Here is a 12,392-nt window from a genome sequence, read left to right as displayed (position 1 = left end):
TTAACCCTTTTACTACCACTATACAAAAGGGTTAACCCTTTCACTGCCACACGACAAAGTGTTAACCATTTCACGACCACACTACAGACGGTTAACCCCTTCACTACCACACTACAGACGGTTAACCTTCTGTAGTGTGGTAGTGAAATGGTTTAAAACAGTGGGGGAAGTTGTGTGAACGTGGCGTTTTACCCAGCAGTCCCTCTGCAGTAATGATGTAATGTCTCGTTGGTTTTACTGTATATCCCGGGCTGTGTTGTTGTGTCTCCTGTTGTCATCAAAACACAGCAGCTCAAAGCAGCTGCACTGCACTGGAGAGCCTGGGGCCTCTGGCCTGCCTCACTCTAAACCTGCTGTAGTGAGGGAAGCACTCAACCAATCCATCCTCTCTCTCTCTCTCTCTCTCTCTCTCTCTCTCTCTCTCTCTCTCTCTCTCTCTCTCTCTCTCTCTCTCTCTCTCTCTCTCTCTCTCTCTCTCTCTCTCTCTCAGTATCTACCTTTATCTCTCTCTCTCAGTATCTACCTCTATCTCTCTCTCAGTATCTACTTATCTCTCTACCTCCCCCCTTTCTCAGTATTTACTCATCCTTTATCTATTCCTCTTCTCTCTCTGTCTCACACACAATCTTACTCGCATCTCAAATCTATCCCCCCCCCCCCCCCCCCACCTATTGCATAATACTAGCAATACTGGTCATTTATAGCTTTTTACATCCTCTTTCTCACCTCTCTCTCTCTTCTCACCCCCCCTCTCTCTCACCCCCTCTCTCCATCGCTCTCTGTCTCTCTCTGCCTCACTCTCTCTCAGTATCTACTCAACTCTACCTCAAGTTTCTTTATTAGTTGTCATACAGAAATACAGAATACTTTTGCATGCAATGCTTCTTTCTGTTTTGCTCCTGAGAGTGTGCTAGATAAAATAACAAGATAGTATACAATAGTATAATCTAAGTATAAAATAGAAAGTCAAGTACACAAACAAGTGTAAACAAAACAAAAATGTTCAATATACATATACAGTATATGTACAGTCTGTACAATGCAGATACAGTACAGTGTAGAAATGGTGAGGTATAGCTTAGCTTGTGGTGCCACCTTGTGGTGGTGAGGTGCATGAGATTGATGCCAATAAATATAAAGTGTGTTAGTGTCTAAAGTGGGTGCTACGGTGTGTTGTTTATTTAAAGTGAGTGTGTGCGTGTGGATGTGTGTGTTGTGGTGTATTTGATGGTCTGTTATTCTTCATTGTTCATTGAGCATCCTGATGGCCTGGGGATAGAAGCTCCTTCTGAGTCTCTCTGTGCTTGCCATGAGACTCCGGTATCGCTTGCCTGACCGCAGCAGTTCAAAGAGGCAGTTGTTCGGGTGGCTGGGGTCTTTGATTATTCTCTTAGCCTTACCCATGCGGCGTTGTCGTGCCTTCTTGATAACACTGTCAATGTGTGTGGTCCATGTCAAGTCCTCGGATATGTGGACTCCGAGGTACTTAAAACTGTTCACTCTCTCAACCGGTGCCCCGTCGATGCTGAGGGGGCTGTAGTCCCTGACCCCCGACCTCCTAAAGTCCACAATCATCTCTTTTGTTTTGCTGACGTTCAGGGAGAGGCTGTTCTCTTGACACCATCCCGCTAGAACCTTTACCTCCTCCAGGTAGGCCCTCTCGTCGTTTGCAGAGATCAGGCCCACCACTACTGTGTCGTCAGCAAATTTGATGATTGTGTTGTTGTTCCGCTGAGCCACACAGTCGTGTGTGTACAGGGAGTAGAGGAGGGGACTCGGAACACAGCCCTGGGGGGCCCCTATGTTGAGAGTGATGGATGAGGAGGTGCAGTGGCCTGCTCTCACCACCTGGGGTCTGCCCGTCTCAGTATCTACTTGTTTCTCTACCTCTCTAGACCACCACTAGAGTCTGCTCTAGAGTCTGCTCTAGTGTTCCTCGGTGCCCCTGGCCAGCTAGTGTTTTGTAACAGCGGTTGCAGATCAGCCATCTCTTGAGATGAATGACTTGGCAGCAGACACATGCAGGGGACATTTTGTTTTCGTGACCAAGGCCGTATTTTTATCTGCATTAGTTCTCTTGTGTCTCTTTTGTTGATGTGGTTGTTGTTGTTTGTATCTTATGATGGATGGTGGTGATGATGATGATGATGGTGATGATGATGATGGTACTGAGGATGATGACAATGAAGGTGATGAGGAGGAGGATGATTACGGAGCAGATTGTGATGATCATGGATGATGGATGATGAGGATGAGGAGGATGAGGATGATGACGAGGTGGACGGCAACAGGAAACAGGATAATAATAATAATAATAATAATAATAATAATAATAATAATAATAATAATAATAATAATTCATTTATTTTGTATAGCGCTTTTCAAAGACCCAAAGTCGCTGACAATAGGCAAAAAAGAAACAAAGAAAACAAAGAAACAGAACCATAGGGAAACGGAGGACAATAAGAATACACAGGAAACATAAAACCATGAGTAACGGATAACAAGTACGGGAGTGAGTAGGAGAGACAGTCGGGAGGAGAGTAAGGGAAGACCAAGGGGGGTGGGGGGTGGGGGGGCAGGAGAGGAGAGAACGTGGGGCAGGGGGAAATTGTGGAGAGTTGGAGGAGGGTGGTTATGGGTAAGGAAGGTTGAATGCTTGGGAGAACAGGTAGGTTTTGAGTCTGGATTTGAAGGTGGAGAGTGAGGGAGAGTCTCTGAGGGAGGGAGTTCCAGAGTCGGGGTGCAGCTCGTGAGAATTACTTTGCTCTCTGAACTTCCTTTAGCTGACCTTTCAGAAGAGATATTGCTGCTTCAGTTGTTCCTCCTCTCTTCTCCTCACAGGACTGTATTCAGCTGTTCCTCTCTTCTCTTCACAGGACTGTATCCAGTTGAACCAGTATAAGCTGAAGAGTGAGATTGGAAAGGTAAGCAGTCCTCTGATCATACGTTTACATTTACATTATATCATTTAGCTGACTCTTTTATCCAAAGAGACTTACAAGTTCTGTACGACAAGTCATCAGGAAGGGCACAACTCTATCAGCTGAGTAACAATGTTCATCAAAGTGTTGCGTGCTACACAGTGTAGGTTAGTATATTAGGACAAGTGCATGATGACAGTAATAATAATAATAATAATAATAATAATAAAATAATAATCATAATAATAATAATAATAATAATTATTATTATTATTATTATTATTATTATTATTATTATTATTATTATTATTATTATTATTATTATTATTATTATTATTATTATTATTATTATTATTATTATTATTATTACTATTACTATTATTATTATTATTATTATTATTATTATTATTATTATTATTATTATTATTATTATTATTATTATTATTATTATTATTATTATTATTATTATTAATAATAATAATAATAATAATAATAATAATAATAATAATAATAATAATAATAATAATAATAATTATTACTGACACTTTTGCCAAGATCATTGTTTTAATCTTGACTGTTCTGTTTTTATGCCCTGTAACACCTTGGGTGTTTTGAAAGGCGCCTCCAAATAAAATGTATTATTATTATTATTATTATTATTATTATTATTATTATTATTATTATTATTATTATTATTATTATTATTATTATTATTATTATTATTATTATTATTATTATTATTATTATTATTAATAATAATAATAATAATAATAATAATAATAATAATAATAATAATAATAATACTATAATAATAATAATAATAATAATACATTTTATTTGGAGGCGCCTTTCAAAACACCCAAGGTGTTACAGGGCATAAAAACAGAACAGTCAAGATTAAAACAATGATCTTGGCAAAAGTGTCAGTGGAGTTAAAAACAAGACAAACAATGTAAACATATGAAATATAAAACAGTGGCACACAGGGTGCAAGACAAGGTTAAGAAAATAATAAGATAAACAACAAGAAGTATAAAAAACGGTGAAGTTAAAATAACAGACAAACAAACAGCAGGGGGTATTGGGCAGTGATGGAGGTTATAGTGATTATGCGAGTTTGAACAGATGGGTTTTCAATTGTGATCTGAATGATGAGAGTGAGTTAGACTGTCGGATGTGTGGGGGCAGGGAGTTCCAGAGTCTGGGAGCCGAGCAGCTGAACGCTCGGGCACCCATGGTACTGAGGCGTGAGCTGGGGATGGATAAGAGTCCAGTAGAGGATGAGCGGAGGGTGCGGGAGGGGGTGTGATCTTGGAGGAGGTCAGTGATGTAGGTGGGGGCTAGATTGTGGAGGGCTTTGAAGGTGAGTAAGAGGTTTTTGAAATCAAGCCGGTAGTGCACAGGGAGCCGTGTAATTGAATGAGGACGGGGTGATGTGGTGGGATGAGTTTGTGCGGGTGATAATCCTAGCAGCAGAGTTTTGGATGATTTGGAGTCTGTTGATAAGTTTGGTGGGAAGGCCGGTGAGGAGAGCGTTACAGTAATCGATCCGGGATGTGACAAATGAGTGGACCAGGGTTTCTGTATTTGATTGGGACAGGGATGGGCGGAGTCTGGAGATATTACGGAGGTGAAAGAAGGCAGACCGGGTGGTGTATTTGATGTATGGTGCAAAGGAGAGGGAACTGCTCCAGAATGCCACAGAGGCTTTTGACTTGGGGGGAGAAGGGTACAGGGAAGCCGTCGATGGTGATGTTTGGAACTGGGGTGTTTTGTGATTTGGTGAGGGTGGATTTGGAGCCGATGAGCATTCTCAGTTGTGCTGCCATTTAATTTCAGGAAGTTTCTGCTCATCCAGCTCCTAATGTCCTCAAGGCAGGTGGTGAGGGAGGTGGGGGGAAGGGCAGTGGTGGGTGTGGAGGAGATGTAGACCTGTGTGTCGTCTGCATAGCAGTGGAAGTGGACCCATGGTGACGGAGGATTGTGCCCAGGGGAAGGAGATAGATGGTGAATAGGAGGGGACCCAATACTGACCCCTGGGGGACACCCGGTGAAACAGTTGAACACCCTGACTTGTGGGTCTTGAGTTGAACAAACTGTTGTCTGTCAGTGAGGTATGATGTAAACCAGGAGAGTGCGACACCAGTGATCCCAATGCCAGCCAGGCGGTCCAGGAGTATTGGATGGGAGATGGTGTCGAATGCCGAGGTCGAGGAGGATGAGGATGGTGAGAAGTCCAGAGTCAGCTGCACGGAGCAGGTCGTTGGTGATTTTAACAAGGGCTGTTTTGGTACTGTGTTGTGGGCGCAAACCGGATTGAAAGAGTTCGTGGAGATTGTTTGTGTCGAGGTGGGATTGCAGCTGTGCGGCAACCACCCTCAAGGGTTTTTGCGATGAAGGGAAGGTTGGAGATGGGCCTATAATGATTTAAGTCGGCTGGGTCAGCACCAGGTTTTTTGAGGATGGGGTGATTGCAGCCAGTTGAGAGTGGGGGGTACGATTCCAGAGGCGAGGGATGAATTTATTATGTCCGTGATCATGGGTGAGATTGATGGCAGGCAGGCTTTGACGAGGGTGGTGGGAAGAGGATCGAGCTGACAGGTGGTGGTTTTGGCTTTAGGGATGAGCTCTGAGATGGTGTATTCTGATGCTGGGGTGAAGTTGGAGAGGGAGCTGATAAAATGATGGCCGGTGGTGATAATCCAGGGTGGATCACATGGGGAGGTGCATGATGAGGCCAGCTGTAGGTGAATGGTATTGATTTTGGAATAAAAAATTGCTGAAATGCAGTGCACCGCTCAGTGGAGATTTCTGGAGGGAGGGTTTGAGGGGGTGGAGTAGGTGGCTGACTTTGGAGAAGAGGACTCTGTAAGTAAGGTTAGTTAGGGTTAGATATATATATATTTTTTTTTTTACCGTCTGACTTGTCTTCGTGTGCCATTCAGTTCACTCTAAAACAGCGGTTTTCAAATTACGGGTCACGAGCCAAAGTGGGGTCATGGGCAGGTGACAGTGGGGTTGCCCATTGGCAAGTAAAAAAAAGAAATAATAATAATACAAATATATATATATATATTTTATTTTTTAGTGTTTTAGTGCAAAATATGCCTCGTTTTATAAATGTGTATTGATAACATAGTGCTGTCAAAAGAATCTAATAAATATGCATGATCAAGTTCAACAACGTGTGCTTTTATTTTGATATTCCTTAATTCCACGTTGAAATTACCGTTTGAGAACCCCTGCTCTAAACCCATTCTCTGCCGGAGCTTATATTCATCCTTGTAACCTCTCTGCAGCACTATTTGTCTATGGAGATGTTCACCTTCTTTGCAGGGCTATAACTTTTTAAATTGTATTGCTAAATTGACATTACTATGGCCCATTCAACATCGATTATCTATCGTTCAGGATGTAGGAACGTTTTACTTTTCATTCACACATTCATACTAAAATACCGTCCAGAGTATAAATATGTTTTTATCGTTTTCTGCTGTATTTCATAGAACGTGAGATATAGCCATAAATGCATATAGATGATCAAATGCAGTTTGATACTGATCAACGCTATATTAAAAATGTCACATGTACATGATCCTAAACGTCATGACTGGTCATCTGCTGGTGACCGGAGGGGGGGGGGGGGGGGGGGGGGGGGGGGTCGTTTATAATGCAATGACCGACGTTAAATGATTCATGAAGTATGGGTGATATATAGATCAGAGCAGTTTGTATGGTTAATAATAATCAAAAACGCTGAAACTCACGGCAACTTCCTCGTAGCGATGGGGGGTGATACTGGAGCAAAAGATCGCTATTATGGGATGTTGATCTAGGTGATCCAGTTCCGGTTTGTATAATACTAATATACGTCCAATCATGTTGTTTTATTGAGTTATGGCAACGGATCGCTATGCACGGTGTCTGGATAGAGTCCCGCGAGCGATAGCGAGTGGCCGGACGGAATAGCGACGGACTAAGCACTTCCGGCCACTTCCGGTTTTGGCAACTCGCCGATCGGCCACCAGGTGGCGGTATTGAACCGTTGGAGAGTTGAGCGGAGATCTACAGCACCAGTCAAGACTCCGTGGGTGAAATGTGAATACCATGACAGACATTTGAAATATTGATCTCAAAGACGCTGTAAGACGTCATTGGCAGATTACGCATGGCGAGGAATGACGTGGTAACACGTCATTGGCGGGAGATGGGTTAAGTGATATTTCACGTGGATGGGTTATCGCTGTCTTATTGCACGACTGTCTGCCACCCCTTGAGGTTGTTCGTGGCACTGCCACACACTGCCACACACTGCCACACAATGCCACACACTGCCCCTCATAGACTTCACTCACTTGCTCACTGTTTACCAATCTGCCCCTAGTGGCGGTTCACAGGTATGGCACTTTGTGTAAGTAACACTGTAAGACCAAGCTATATATAATGCATATTCCTGCACATAAATGGGTTCATCCTGTATGTATGTTTTTTGCCACATTGATATTGGTAAAATAAAATGGTAAATGATGCATTTATATAGCACTTTTATCCAAAGCGCTTTACAATTTGTTCCTCACATTCACCCATTCACTCAAACATTCACACACCGACGGCGGAGGCGACCATGCAAGGTGCCAACCTGCTCATCGGGAGCAATTAGGGGTTAAGTGTCTTGCTCAAGGACACGTCAACACACTGCCCGGGAGGAGCGGGAATCAAACCAGGAACCTTCCGATTACCAGACGACCGCTCTACCTCCTGAGCCACTGTCGCCCCCCCATCGGTATCCTGCTCTGTAATACAGTATGCACACTATAATAATAATAATAATAATAATAATAATAATAATAATAATAATAATAATAATAATAATAATAATAATAATAATAATAATAATAATACGTCAATTTTGTATAGCGCTTTTCCGAATGCTCAAAGACACTTTACAGAGCAAAATAAACAATACAGTTTTAGTCCATCTCTTCACTCTCTGTATAGATTTACTACATACGATCTCTCACACAATATGTATGTAGGCCTATAATTGAATATGTGGTAATCGTGCTGTTTTCACAGGGCTCCTATGGCGTGGTCAAGCTGGCCTATAACGAGGAGGATGACAAACATTACGTAAGTATGGTTTCATATTTCAGCAACTTTAATGTTTCATTCTATAAATGACACATTACTCACACCTAAATACATGCTTCATAACAGCTACACGACACACTAAGACACCAGAAAAGAACGAAAGCATTATAATTCAAAGACATGCCTGAAGAGGTCTGATTAATAACACAGATGATTTGCTCTCACCAAGATCTGATCTTTGTGTTTTGAATATTCATCGAGTCTCAGTATGTGTCCCTTTTCAAACAAGTCTCCCAGTCTATAGGCTATGAAGAGTGTGCATCATAAGACACAGTTAGGAATCGGATAATACACAGCTCTGGTGTTGCTGTCTGGCACCCTGCCATTGGCTGTGGAAGTGGGTAGATTCCAAGGTAAACCTGTGTGTTCTCTGTGATCTGGGAGTGGTGGAGGATGAATTTCATTTAGTTTTTCACTGCCCCTTGTACCGACTTGAGGAGGGTTTTATTTGAGAAAATTCTATTTGTAAATCCGGATTTGTTTTTGCAGTCTGAGAGTCTGTATGTTGAGTTGGTTTTTTGCGGAGGAGATTTTCAGTTGTGCAGGATTTTTGGAGAAAGCATTATTATTATTATTCTTTTTTTTCTTTGGCCATCTTGGTATATATATACTTACTTAAGTAATATATATAAGTATATATACTATATACTTATTGTTAAGTATACTATATACCTTTTTTTTTTTATAGTTCATGTGTCTTGTAAACCCCTATGGGCTGGGCATACATCTGTATGTAAGACACAAAAATAAAATATCAATCAATCAATCAAATGGAGGTACAAGCATACTGCTCTGTGACTCTCTGTTCTCCCTCAGGCATTCATTATCTTCTGGGTCAGGCTAGAGTGGAGCAGAGTGGAGCAGTTTTGTGGCTGGAAATGTTAATGGTCTCCAATTCAACCCTACTGTGTGTCTAGGGAGGGTGTAGACTACCACATGCCTCCTCTGTTGGTCTGGGGAGGGTGTAGACCACCACATGTCTCCTCTGTTGGTCTGGGGAGGGTGTAGACTACCACATGTCTCCTCTGTTTGTCTGGGGAGGGTGTAGACTACCACATGTCTCCTCTGTTGGTCTGGGGAGGGTGTAGACTACCACATGTCTCCTCTGTTGGTCTGGGGAGGGTGTAGACTACCACATGTCTCCTCTGTTGGTCTGGGGAGGGTGTAGACTACCACATGTCTCCTCTGTCGGTCTGGGGAGGGTGTAGACTACCACATGTCTCCTCCGATACATGTAGAATCGCCAGCAGCTTCTTGTCACCTGACAGCGAGGAGTTTCACTGGGAGAGTGTAACGATAGGTTATGACTATAACCAAGTTCTGTTAGTTAGGGGCGATGCTTGGCATCACACTGCACTATCTCGCGTACGTGCACGCGTACTGAATAAACCACAAATGTACCTCTAATACCAGTATTAGTCTGACCACACCCCTCATCAGCTTACCTTCATAAGCAGGTGTGTGGTCACCTGCTCTCCTCCTTCCCAAGCTTTCACCACAAGGTGAGGACAAGGGCTGCAGCGGCCGTCTGATGCCAAGCATCGCCCCTAACTAACAGAACTTGGTTATAGTCATAACCTATCGTTCTGTATCGTTAGTGGCTTAGCTTGGCATCACACTGCACAAGGGAGGCCAAGCGGAGCCACTGGCTGACAAATACACCCCGCTGACAGCCCCCCCACAACCATCAGAACAGGGAGGGCCGAGCCCCCCCGACCCCCCCTAATGGCGGGTAGCCCCCCTATTAGGGACGTCACGGGAGGGCGACGGACCCGACCGTGCGAAGAGGCACTCAAGCAACTCAACGCACAGGGTGAGCAGACCGTGGCTTGACCCCACGACTACACACACGCACAACCCGCATGCCACCCGGGAACGAACGGAGGAACAACCTCGTTACTGCCCCCAGAATCACGGGGTCAAGGGCAAACCCAACCCCGTGGCAAGGCCGTAGCAGCGGAGCACGAAGGAAGACCCAGAACCACCAAAAGGACTGGACTCCCTAGAATGGGGGCCCGGAGAAGTCCATGATGCCAGCATCAAGACCCCACCAGGTGGGCACGTAGTGCCCCGCCCCCCACATCGCCAGCGTATTCGGACAAAGGCCCCTCAGTTACTGCACCTGGTATTCCCAGGCGGAATCCCATCCAAGTACTAACCAGGCCAGAACCTGCTTAGCTTCCGAGATCGGACGAGACCGGGCGTGTTCAGGTTGGTATGGCCGTAAGCCGAGCGGGCCCCGTCCCCCCAATAGTACACCGCCTGGCACACTGACCCTGCAGAACAGGCAGTCAGCATGGCCGTAAGCACACAAAAAAGGTTAACCAACGGAAGCAGGCAGCGCACCGGGGAAAAACCAGGCAACAGGCTGTTAACCCTAGCCTGGAGACTGCGGACGAGACAGGCGCCAGAGGGGACAGCTGAACACAGCCGCCCCGGCGGAAGGAGCGTAAGCTGGCGGTGTTGCATGACCAAGCCTCCATTTAAAAACCCCCACCCAGAGGGGTCGAGGCAGAGAAGGCTGACACGATTGGCAGACGTCATGAACGTGCAGGGGCACCCTCAAACGGTGAACCCGGGAGTTGACACTGCTCCAACACACCAGGGAATCAACCACCTCGGTGTTACCCAATGCGGTGGTTGTTCCTATAACCCCTCAAGAAAAAACTCCAAAACACACCTGCGGGTATACACCGGCTATACCGCAGTACAAGTGTTTCAGTTTCCAAAAAGGGTTAACCCAGGCCTACGGGTCGCAAACATCACTTCGGACCAGGCCTGGCGGTACGGGAAGCACAGGGTCACCAGAGGAGGTCAAAAAACCACCCCCACAGGCCCCTCTTCGCCATGCGTGAGAGAGGAGCGAAAAATAATGGAGAACCAGCCCCTAAGCACACCGTACCTGGTATTCCCCGGCGGTCTCCCAACCAAGTACTAACCAGGACCAACCTGTGTAGCGGCCGAGATCCGACGAGATCGAGCGCGTACAGAATGGCATGGCTGTAAGCCATGACGACAGTGCTGAGTAAAAACATACCCAACCAGGGTCTCCATAGCGCTTAACCCTGTGACACCCAGACCGACCTGGCATTTTTCCCCCTGAAAAAAGCCCAAGTCCCTCAGGGTACCAGAACAGCAGATCTGCATCCCCGGCGGACAACGGGTTCAACTGATCTGGACCAGCGTGACCAGAACCAGTCCCGTGCCCTAACCACGCCGACATGCCTACTCCAGGAGAAGGGCAGATATGCGTGTTGATCTTAACATGAAAAGAAGGCGCCACCCAGACGTTCGGACGAACCGCGCCTGGTGGCCCACCCCAAGGGCGTGAGACCCCACCACATATGTTCAGATCCATCCCGTCATCATCCCCCAGACATGAACGAGAATCCGTCGACAACCCACCCAGGTCATGGGATGTGGTCGTCGGAAGAGGAAAAACCCCCATCTCAGTTGCTTTATAAAAACGCTGTTTCAACCACAAGCAACCAAGGCGTGCCAGTCAATCGCCTGTTTACAGCGAGCTAGCACTATACGTGCGTCGGGACACACCCCCATCAATGAACAGGCTAATTAGACCTGTCATTGAATCCCCAAGGCGCCCAGGGGAACGACAAGAGGGGTGTGACACTCCCTAACTCCAACACTTCTGGAATAGAAAGAAGGAAGCATCAACAGTATGTATCCCAGTCTACACAGCCGGGGTAAAAAATGTTCACATTTTTACATCCCACCACCCTCCCATAGGAAAGAGACGGGGATCCCCAGAGAGACTTCCCACGCGAGCTGTACAGATTGAAAAGAATATATTGCACCTTGAGCCATGTAAAAAACTGGTTTTAGGGCCTCCGGGGAAGAGGCACTGAACCCATACACACTCAATAAACGAATTGAATCGAATATACATACAATAGAAAAGGACCCTTCTAGAGGGTCCACTCACTTTGACAATCTGAGGAGGAAGGCTCTGTACTCTGATGGAGGCTTCCTCACATGGAAGAAGGAGTCCGAACTCACAGAAGGCCTGAATAGGCGCTTGGTGAGGAGGAGCCCTGACCACCCCCCCTGAAAACAGATCCATCACATGGACCTGAACAGCACACGGAAGTCCTACCAACAGAGACGCGCACGGTGACGTACTCTATGGCGGGGGAATTCCTGCGGTGCACACGCCCAATATACCAGGCCGTGGGACCAGGAACTCCCTCCCCCCCCCCCCCCGTAACGTGCCGAACCGCCACGTGACGGGAACCTTGAAGGACAGGGGGTGTACCCCTGACCGACAGAACAATGGGGAGAGGAAAGGTTACCAGTTCA

At 45.6% G+C, this 12,392-nt stretch overlaps 1 protein-coding gene across 1 annotated transcript in view; it reads left to right on the top strand.

Annotated features, from left to right (window-relative positions):
- Positions 1–2,882: 2,882 nt before the first annotated feature.
- camkk1a (calcium/calmodulin-dependent protein kinase kinase 1, alpha a) overlaps positions 2,883–12,392 on the top strand; it is a 146,173-nt gene continuing 136,663 nt past the window's right edge. The window contains exons 1-2 of the mRNA XM_084319663.1: positions 2,883–2,927; positions 8,001–8,054. The gene's annotated coding sequence lies outside the window, so the exon portion shown is untranslated. The remainder of the gene's footprint in view (positions 2,928–8,000; positions 8,055–12,392) is intronic.

The sequence above is a fragment of the Notolepis coatsorum genome, assembly GCF_963971535.1.
Source record: "Notolepis coatsorum genome assembly, chromosome: 8".
Lineage (NCBI taxonomy): Eukaryota > Metazoa > Chordata > Actinopteri > Aulopiformes > Paralepididae > Notolepis > Notolepis coatsorum.
Note: the sequence above shows the minus strand (reverse complement) of the source record. Positions and strands in the feature narration are given on the sequence as shown.